Source organism: Oncorhynchus keta, chromosome 10 (assembly GCF_023373465.1).
Source record: "Oncorhynchus keta strain PuntledgeMale-10-30-2019 chromosome 10, Oket_V2, whole genome shotgun sequence".
Classification (NCBI taxonomy): domain Eukaryota; kingdom Metazoa; phylum Chordata; class Actinopteri; order Salmoniformes; family Salmonidae; genus Oncorhynchus; species Oncorhynchus keta.
This window is the reverse complement of record NC_068430.1, coordinates 61,106,612-61,115,143: the sequence shown is the minus strand read 5'-3', so window position 1 is coordinate 61,115,143 and position 8,532 is coordinate 61,106,612.

Sequence of the window (8,532 nt, the reverse complement as noted above, 5' to 3'; positions counted from 1 at the left end):
TGGATACAGCCTTAAAATAAAGTGCTTACCACCATTAATACATTCAAGTCTATTCAAGCTCCAGGTCACAAATTCAGTTGAAATAACTAGGAAACCATAATATTGACAGAGGTTTTGCCTGGAGGGAGGTCATAAACTTCAGGCTGTGCATGATTGCGGTTAACGCCATGGGAGTAATGTCATTTTGCTTGTTAATCGGCTGTGAGAGGTGTGGATGGGTGGGGCAGGTACAGTAGCAGAAAGAGTATAAAACAGGGCTACAGAGGGCAGAGAGACACCACACTACTACTGACATCCAGAAGACATCGTCCAGATAAACAGCCATCAATCAGACAGCATCGTCCAACTGAAAGAGGTATTTTTGTTTTCACTGAGAATCTTCTTTGCAAAGGTGTATGTATATAGAAGTGGGCAGGTGTATACAAGTGGACAGGTAGGAATGGATGGAGAGGTGTAGGTGGACGTGTGTGTGTGTGTGTGTGTGTGTAACAAGTTGTGCTCTATGTGCTTTAGTAAAGGATGAAGATCCAGAGTATGTTACTGCTGTTCGCTCTAGTGGGTGTCCTGTTAGCAAGCTCCCTCAATGAAGATAACTCTGAGGAAGGTATGTCTTATTTGTAAATGTGTACTACTTTACTGCTCGTGTTTAATCTGATAAAATCTAGTCAAATTAAAAATATTTCTTCCTCAGCTCTCCTGCAGGAGGATGATGTAAAAAATGAAAAGGCTGCCTTTTTGGCAAAGTTGGCAACTCTGAAGACCAGCCCCTCAGAAGATGAAGCACCATGTGAGCCATCTATCTATTTATTTAAAAATATATATTTTACCTTTATTTAACCAGGCAAGTCAGTTAACCTCTTAAGCCCACCCGACACGCAGGCGTGCCATCTAGCCATCTGGAAATGCAAATGCACTAAGCTAAATGCTAATACCACTCGTTAAAACTCAAACGTTCATTAAAACACACATGCAGGGTACTGAATTAAAGCTACACTCGTTGTGAATCCAGCCAACAAGTCAGATTTTTAAAATGCTTTTCGGCGAAAGCATGAGAAGCTATTATCTGATAGCATGCAACACCCCGAAATACCTGAAGGGAACGTAAACAAAATAATTAGCATAGCCGGCGATACACAATGACGGCCTGGGAACAGTGGGTTAACTGCCTGTTCAGGGGCAGAATCTATCTGTCTGTCTGTCTGTCTGTCTGTCTTAGCAACAGTAAATTGTCAACGGGAGGTTAGCAGAGGGTGGTAGGAAATGTGGAGGGAGTAACATGGCTAACTCGATCTCTACTGTTAATTAGCATCATGTTCCGTAGAGGGAAAATATTTTTTAAATGGTAGTCAAATACTGGTCTTACAACAGTAAGTTTAAAAGGTAGTCACTTATAATTGTGATATGTTTTGAAAATGTTGGAGTCATTTTCAAATGTTTAGCTTTAAAAAAAAGGTATTTTCCATAATGATGATTTAAAACTGTATTCAACAGTTTGGGGAGAGCTTTGGAACGTAGCCAAGGACCTTATTGGGTGAGAAGCGACCAGCATGGGGATGCCAAGGATCCTTTTCAGTCTCCATATGGAATCAGCTATCACCTCTGAAGTCATCACTAACATTACCTCAGTGAATCATTCCAACATCCATTCATCAATGATTGTCAAAAAAAATAACAGTAATACAGTTAATTGGTACTTTGGTTTTGAGAAGAACTCATCAACATTCTGAAGACTATATGTTTTATCCATAAACATGTCCTGACACATGATAGTTGATTGGTCAACATAGTGGATAAATAATTGTATGGTTGTATGGTTGACTTGTCATATTGTGATCCTCCAATAAACTATCAAGCATAAGACATGTTTAGTCGTTTTTTATTAATCTTACATGTTGTGTTATGCTGGTGAGTGAGGACCCAAAAGCGACTTAACAGAAACTGAGTTTATTAAAGTCCAAACAGAGAAAACATAATCCTCAATCCTATACAGGTAATGTCCAAACAGGGAAAACATAAATCCTCTTAGTTGTTGAGGAGAGTTGCAGGGCTTGCGGCAACGGACTGCAGGTCCCTTCGGGTAGGCGCGGGCCGTAGAGGATAGAGACACCTGCTCACACGCAGTATCTGATGACGAGGCAGAATACAACAGGACGGAACAAAGGCAAAGCAAACAAGAATCCGACAAGGACAGAAGCAGAAACAGAGAGAGAAATAGAGACTTAATCAGAGGGCAAAATAGGGGACAGGTGTGAAAGAGTAAACGAGGTCGTTAGGAGAATGAGGAACAGCTGGAAGCAGGAACGGAACGATAGAGAGAGAGAGAGGGATAAAGAGAGAGAAAGAAACCTAATACGACCAGCAGGGGGAAACGAAGAGAAGAGAAAGCACAGGGACAAGACATGACAATACAATACATGACATGTTGAGCAGTGTTTCAATTACATCATACATGTTTCATAATATTGTTTTATTTCGTGTTTCTATTCAGTGTGAACAATGTGAACTTGACCATAATACAGATGCAGTGCATGCAGAGCAAATTACATCAGATTGAGCAGTAATAGTAGTACACATATCCACACACACACACTAGACTTACCGTCTTGAGAGTGAGCTTGATAACAGCTGTAACATATCCTGGATATTCTAATAAACTACATCCTGAATTCAAAATGGGGAAAAAAACATTTGTCACTTATCTACACACATTACCCCCACAATGACAAAGTGAAAACATGTTTATAGGTATTTTTGCTAATTTATTGAAAATGAAATACAGAAATATCTCATTTACATAAGTATTCACAACAAATGTTGGAATCACGGTTGGCAGTGATTTCAGAGTCTTTCTGGATAGGTCTCTAAGAACTTGCACACCTGGATTGTACAATATTTACCAATTATATTATTTTCTGGATTCTTCAAGCTCTGTCAAATTGGTTGTTGATCATTGCTAGACAACCATTTTCAAGTCTCACTATAGATTTTCAAGCAGATTTAAGTCAAAACTGTATCTCGGCCACTCAGGAATATTCACTGTCTTCTTGGTAGGCAACTCCAATGTAGATTTGGCCTGGTGTTTGATGTTATTTAGTTAATTAATAACTTCCCCATGCTTTTTTTCTATCCATGTACCAATATGTGCCCTTCTTTGTGAGGCATTGGAAAACCTCCCTGGTCTCTGTGGTTGAATCTGTGTTTGAAATTCACTGTTCGACTGAGGGACCTTACAGATAATTGTATGTGCGGGGTACAGAGATGAGGTAGTCATGTAAGAATCTATTATTACACACAGAGTGAGTCCATGCAACTTATTATTAGTGATTAGAACGTTGGACTAGTAACCGGAAGGTTGCAAGTTCAAAACCCCGAACTGAAAAGGTACAAATCTGTCGTTCTGCCCCTGAACAGGCAGTTAACCCACTGTTCCTAGGCCGTCATTGAAAATAAGTATTTGTTCTTAACTGACTTGCCTAGTTAAATAAAGGTTTAAAAAATGCAGCTGGCTTGCTGCTATCTGAGTGGCTACTCCTGGCTAACGTCCCTGTCCTGAAGCAAGCACCAGTTATCGTGGAGCTAACCCATAGCTAGGCCCACCTTCTGTCGAGCTGAAGAGGTCCATCAACCAATTCTTTGGGCTACAATACCTAGTTTGCCAAATGGGCCGGACCCTGAACCGTCCGCAGACATAACCGCCTGACTCTTCCATTGCGATGCCCCCCTAAGGCCCGCCTGCTTGCCCTGGCCTGCTAGCTGTCTGAATCGGCATGTCTCCAGCTCGCCGAGCTACTCACTGGACCCTATGATCACTCGGCTATGCATGCCTCTCCCTAATTTCAATATGCCTTGTCCATTGCTGTTTTGGTTAGTAATTATTTTCTTATTTCACTGTAGAGCCTCCAGCTCTGCTCAATATGCCTTAGCTAGCCCTTTTGATCCACCTCCTACACATGCGGTGACCTCACCTGGTTAAAATGGTGTCTCTAGAGACAAAACCTCTCTCATCGAACACTCAGTGCCTAGGTTAAACTCCAACGTTTTCACATCCTACCATCTGTACATTATGCCTTGAATCTATTCTTTTCCGCACAGAAACCTGTTCCTTTTACTCTCTGTTCCGAACACACTGGACGACCATTTCTTATAGCCTTTAGCCGTACCATTATCCTACTCTTCCACTGTTCCTCTGGTAATGTAGAGGTTAATCCAGGCCCTGCAGCAGGGAGCTCCGCTCCCATTCCCCAGACGCTCTCATTTGTTGACTTCTGTAACCATAAAAGCCTTGGTTTTATGCATGTTAACATCAGAAGCCTCCTCCCTAAGTTTGTTTAATTCACTGCTTTAGCACACTCTGCCAAACCAGATGTCCTAACCGTGTCTGATTCCTGGCTTAGGAAGGCCACCAAAAATCCTGACATTTCCATCCCTAACTATAACATTTTCTGACAACATAGAACCGTCAAAGGGGGCCGAGTTGCAATCTACTACAGAGATAGCCTGCAGAGTTCTGTCATACTATCCATGTCTGTGCCCAAACAATTCGAGCTTCTACTTTTAAAAATCCACCTTTCCAGAAACAAGTCTCTCGCCGTTGCCGAAGCCTCCCCCATTTCTCCTTCACCCAAATCCAGATAGCTAATGTTCTGAAAGAACTGCAAAATCTGGACCCCTACAAATCAGCTGGGCTAGACAATCTGGACCCCTCTCTTTCTATAATTATCCACCGCAATTGTTGCAACCCATATTACTATCCTGTTCAACCTCTCTTTCGTATCATCTGAGATCTCCAAAGACTGGAACGCTGCCACGGTCATCCCCCTCTTCAAAGGGGAAAAAACGGATCACCGACCATTTCGAATCCCACCGTACCTGGTTTCCAAGCTGGTCATTGGTTCACCTCAGTCACGCTCAAGGTCCTAAACGATATCATAACCGCCATCGATAAAAGACAATACCGACCTGGCCAAGGCTTTCGACTCTGCCGATCACCACATTCTTATCGGCAGCCTTCGTTTCTCAAATGACTGCCTCACCCGGTTCACCAACATCTTTTCAGACAGAGTTCAGTGTGTCAAATCAGAGGGCCTGTTGTCCGGACCTCTGGCAGTCTCTTTGAGGGTTCCACAGGTTCAAATCTAGGGTCGACTCTTTTCTCTGTATACACCAATGATGTCACTCTTGCTGCTGGTGATTCTCTGATCCACCTCTACGCAGACAACACCTTTTCTGTATACTTCTGGCCTTTCTTTGGACACTGTGTTAACTAACCTCCAGACGAGCTTCAATGCCGTACAATTCTCCTTACATGGCCTCCAACTGCTCTGAAATGCAAGTAAAACTAAATGCATGCTCTTCAACCGATCTCTGCCCGCACCTGCGCACCTTCAACCGCTCTCTGTCCCGCATATCACTACTCTGAACAGATCTGACTTAGAATATGTGGACAACTACAAATACCGAGGTGTCTGGTTAGACTGTAAACTCTCCTTCCAGACTCACATTAAGCATCTCCAATCCAAAATGAAATCTTGAATCGGCATCCTATTTCGCAACAAAGCATCCTTCACTCATTCTTCCAAACATACCTTCTTAAAACGGACTATCCTACCGATCCTTGACTTCGGCGATGTCATTTACAAAATAGCCTCCAACACTCTACTCAGCAAATTGAAGTGCCATCCGTTTTGTCACCAAAGCCCCATATACTACCCACCACTGTGACCTGTATGCTCTCGTTGGCTGGCCCTCGCTTCATAATCATTACCAAACCCACTGGATCCAGGTAATCTATAAGTCTTTGCTAGGTAAAGCCCCTCATTATCTCAGCTCACTGTTTACCATAGCAGCACCCACCCGTAGCATGTACTCCTGCAGGTATATTTCACTGGTCATCCCCAAAGCCAATTCCTTCTTTGGCCGCCTTTCCTTCAAGTTCTCTGCTGGCAGTGACAGGAACTAATTGTAAAAATCACTGAAACTGGAGACTCATATCTCCCTCACTAACTTTAAGCACCAGCTGTCAGAGCAGCTTACAGATCATTGCACCTGTACATAGCCCATCTGTTAATAGCCCAACCAATTACCTCATCCCCATATTGTTATTATTGTTTTGCTTCTTTGCACCACAGTATCTCTCCTTGCAAATTCATCATCTGCACATCTATCACTCCGGTGTTTAATTGATTCATTTGAATTACTTCGCCACTACGGCCTATTAATTGCATTACCTCCCTAATCTTACCTCATTTGCACACACGGTATAAATAGTTTTTTTCTATTGTGTTATTGACTGTACGTTTGTTTATTCCATATGTAACTCTGTGTTGTTGATTGTGTCGCACTGGTTTGCTTTATCTTGGCCAGGTCGAGGTTGTAAATGAGTACTTGTTCTCAACTGGCCTACCTGGTTAAATAAAGGTGAAATAAAAAAATAAAAAAATAAAATGTACATACAGTATCTACCTCAATTACCCCTGCACATCGACTCGGATCCGGTACCCAGTGAATATAGCCAAGTTATCGTTACTCATTGTGTATTTATTATTACTTTTATTATTACATGTTTAATTTTCAATTATTTCTCTGTTTTCTTTCTTTTTGCATTGTTGGGAAGTACCGTTAGTAAGCGTTTCACTGATAGTCTACACCTGTTGTTTATAAAACATTTGACAAATACAATAATATTTTATTTGATCCCTCAATTGTTACTAAAACAGGGGCTGGGAATACACTTTGTTATTATTTCTACTGCTGATTGCCTACTTAAACATACTGTAATATTCACAAAACAACACCCATTGTCTTATACCCATGTCTGTGATCTGGCTGTAATCGTTTAAGACTGTCTGAGAGATATATGAAAGCGGAGGAAAACATCAGGGATGACCACGCAATAATTGTGTATGATCTTTTATGTAGAAAAACCCTTAAGAATATTTTCCACCAAGTTACTTCATTCCTCAGTGGAAACATGTACAGACACAAACATGGCGAATGGGATACAGTTGTATTTTCAGTGGGATAACACATTTTTATTATGTCAAAGACACCAGAATGCCTTTCCAAGGGGTCTTGAGTGTTCTTGAGTGATCCAGCCTGACAAGTCCTGACTTAAATTTGCATGAAAATCAGAGACAAGTTTTGAATATTTCTGTCCATCAATGACCACCACGCAAATGTATTGAGCTTGAGCAATTTTGACAGAAACAGGAACCACAATCACTGCCTCTGGCCTGTTCATTTCATGGCTCCCGCCTGTGTTGGGGTGTTTCGGACTAGCTGATCCGTCACAACTGGTTGGGAATGCAGGCACCTTGAGGCTAGACCACAATCAATCCCCTTTTCGGTGGCTGTGATTCTTTTTATCTAACAGAAGCCCACTACACCAACTGACAGGCATGAGCGAAGAGTTGCTACGCCAGCTAACGGACTGCGTCATCGACCCAACAGGAGACCCTAGACAAATCAAATAAAATGTTATTTGTCACATACACATGGTTAGCAGATGTTAATGTGAGTGTAGCGAAATGCTCGTGCTTCTAGTTCCTACAATGCAGTAATTACCAACAAGTATTCTAGCGTTGAACAGACCTAAGCGCGGGAGCTTCCTGTTTTAGTCTGTCTATAGGCTGGGAGCAACAGAATGGAGTCGTGGTCAGCTTTTCCAAAAGGAGTGTGGGGTGGGCCTTATATGCATTGCGGAAGTTAGAATAACAATGATCCAGGGTTTTACCAGCCCTGGTAGCACAATCAACATGCTGATAGAATTTAGGAAGTCTTGTTTTCAGATTAGACTTGTTAAAATCCCCAGCTTCAATGAATGCCGCCTCAGGATATGTGGTTTCCAGTTGACATAGAGTCAAATAAAGTTCGTTCAGGGCCGTCGATGTGGCTAACTGAAGTGAGCACTGTGTATGAACGCCATAGCCGTGAAGCTAGCCAGCTAGCTACCACCTCGTGAGGCTAAGGGTAAGTTATAGCTAGCAAGGTGCAAGCTGAAGGGAACAGCATTGCTGCATTGTTCAACATTTTCCATGATTTACATTTACATTTACATTTAAGTCATTTAGCAGACGCTCTTATCCAGAGCGACTTACATGATGGTAATGCCGTGAGGCTAAACCGTTCAGTCTAGTCATCACAAATGAGTGAAAGTAGGTTTTACTAAACGAGAGAACGAGAGAGCTAGCAATACTACAGTCTGGGCAGGTAGGGAACTCATTCCCGAGTTATCTAGCCATACTAATGCAACCATATGTGCAGGTAGAAATGCAAGTGTGGTTAGCTTGCTTTCCCATGAGCAAGCCACTTTAAGCTAGCTAGTAGAAGCCTTGTGTCTAATGCTAGCTAGGGTGAGCATAGTAATGCGTAAATGAGCTAGCAACTACCCACGTTAAACTAGACGAGAAGGGAGCTAGCAATATTATTGTATTGCCATTAGTAATGCTAGTTTGGTTAGTCAGGAAGTTAAAGCTTGGTCGCAAATGGGTCTTCCAAATGGACAATAACCCCAAGAATATTTCCAAAGTTGTG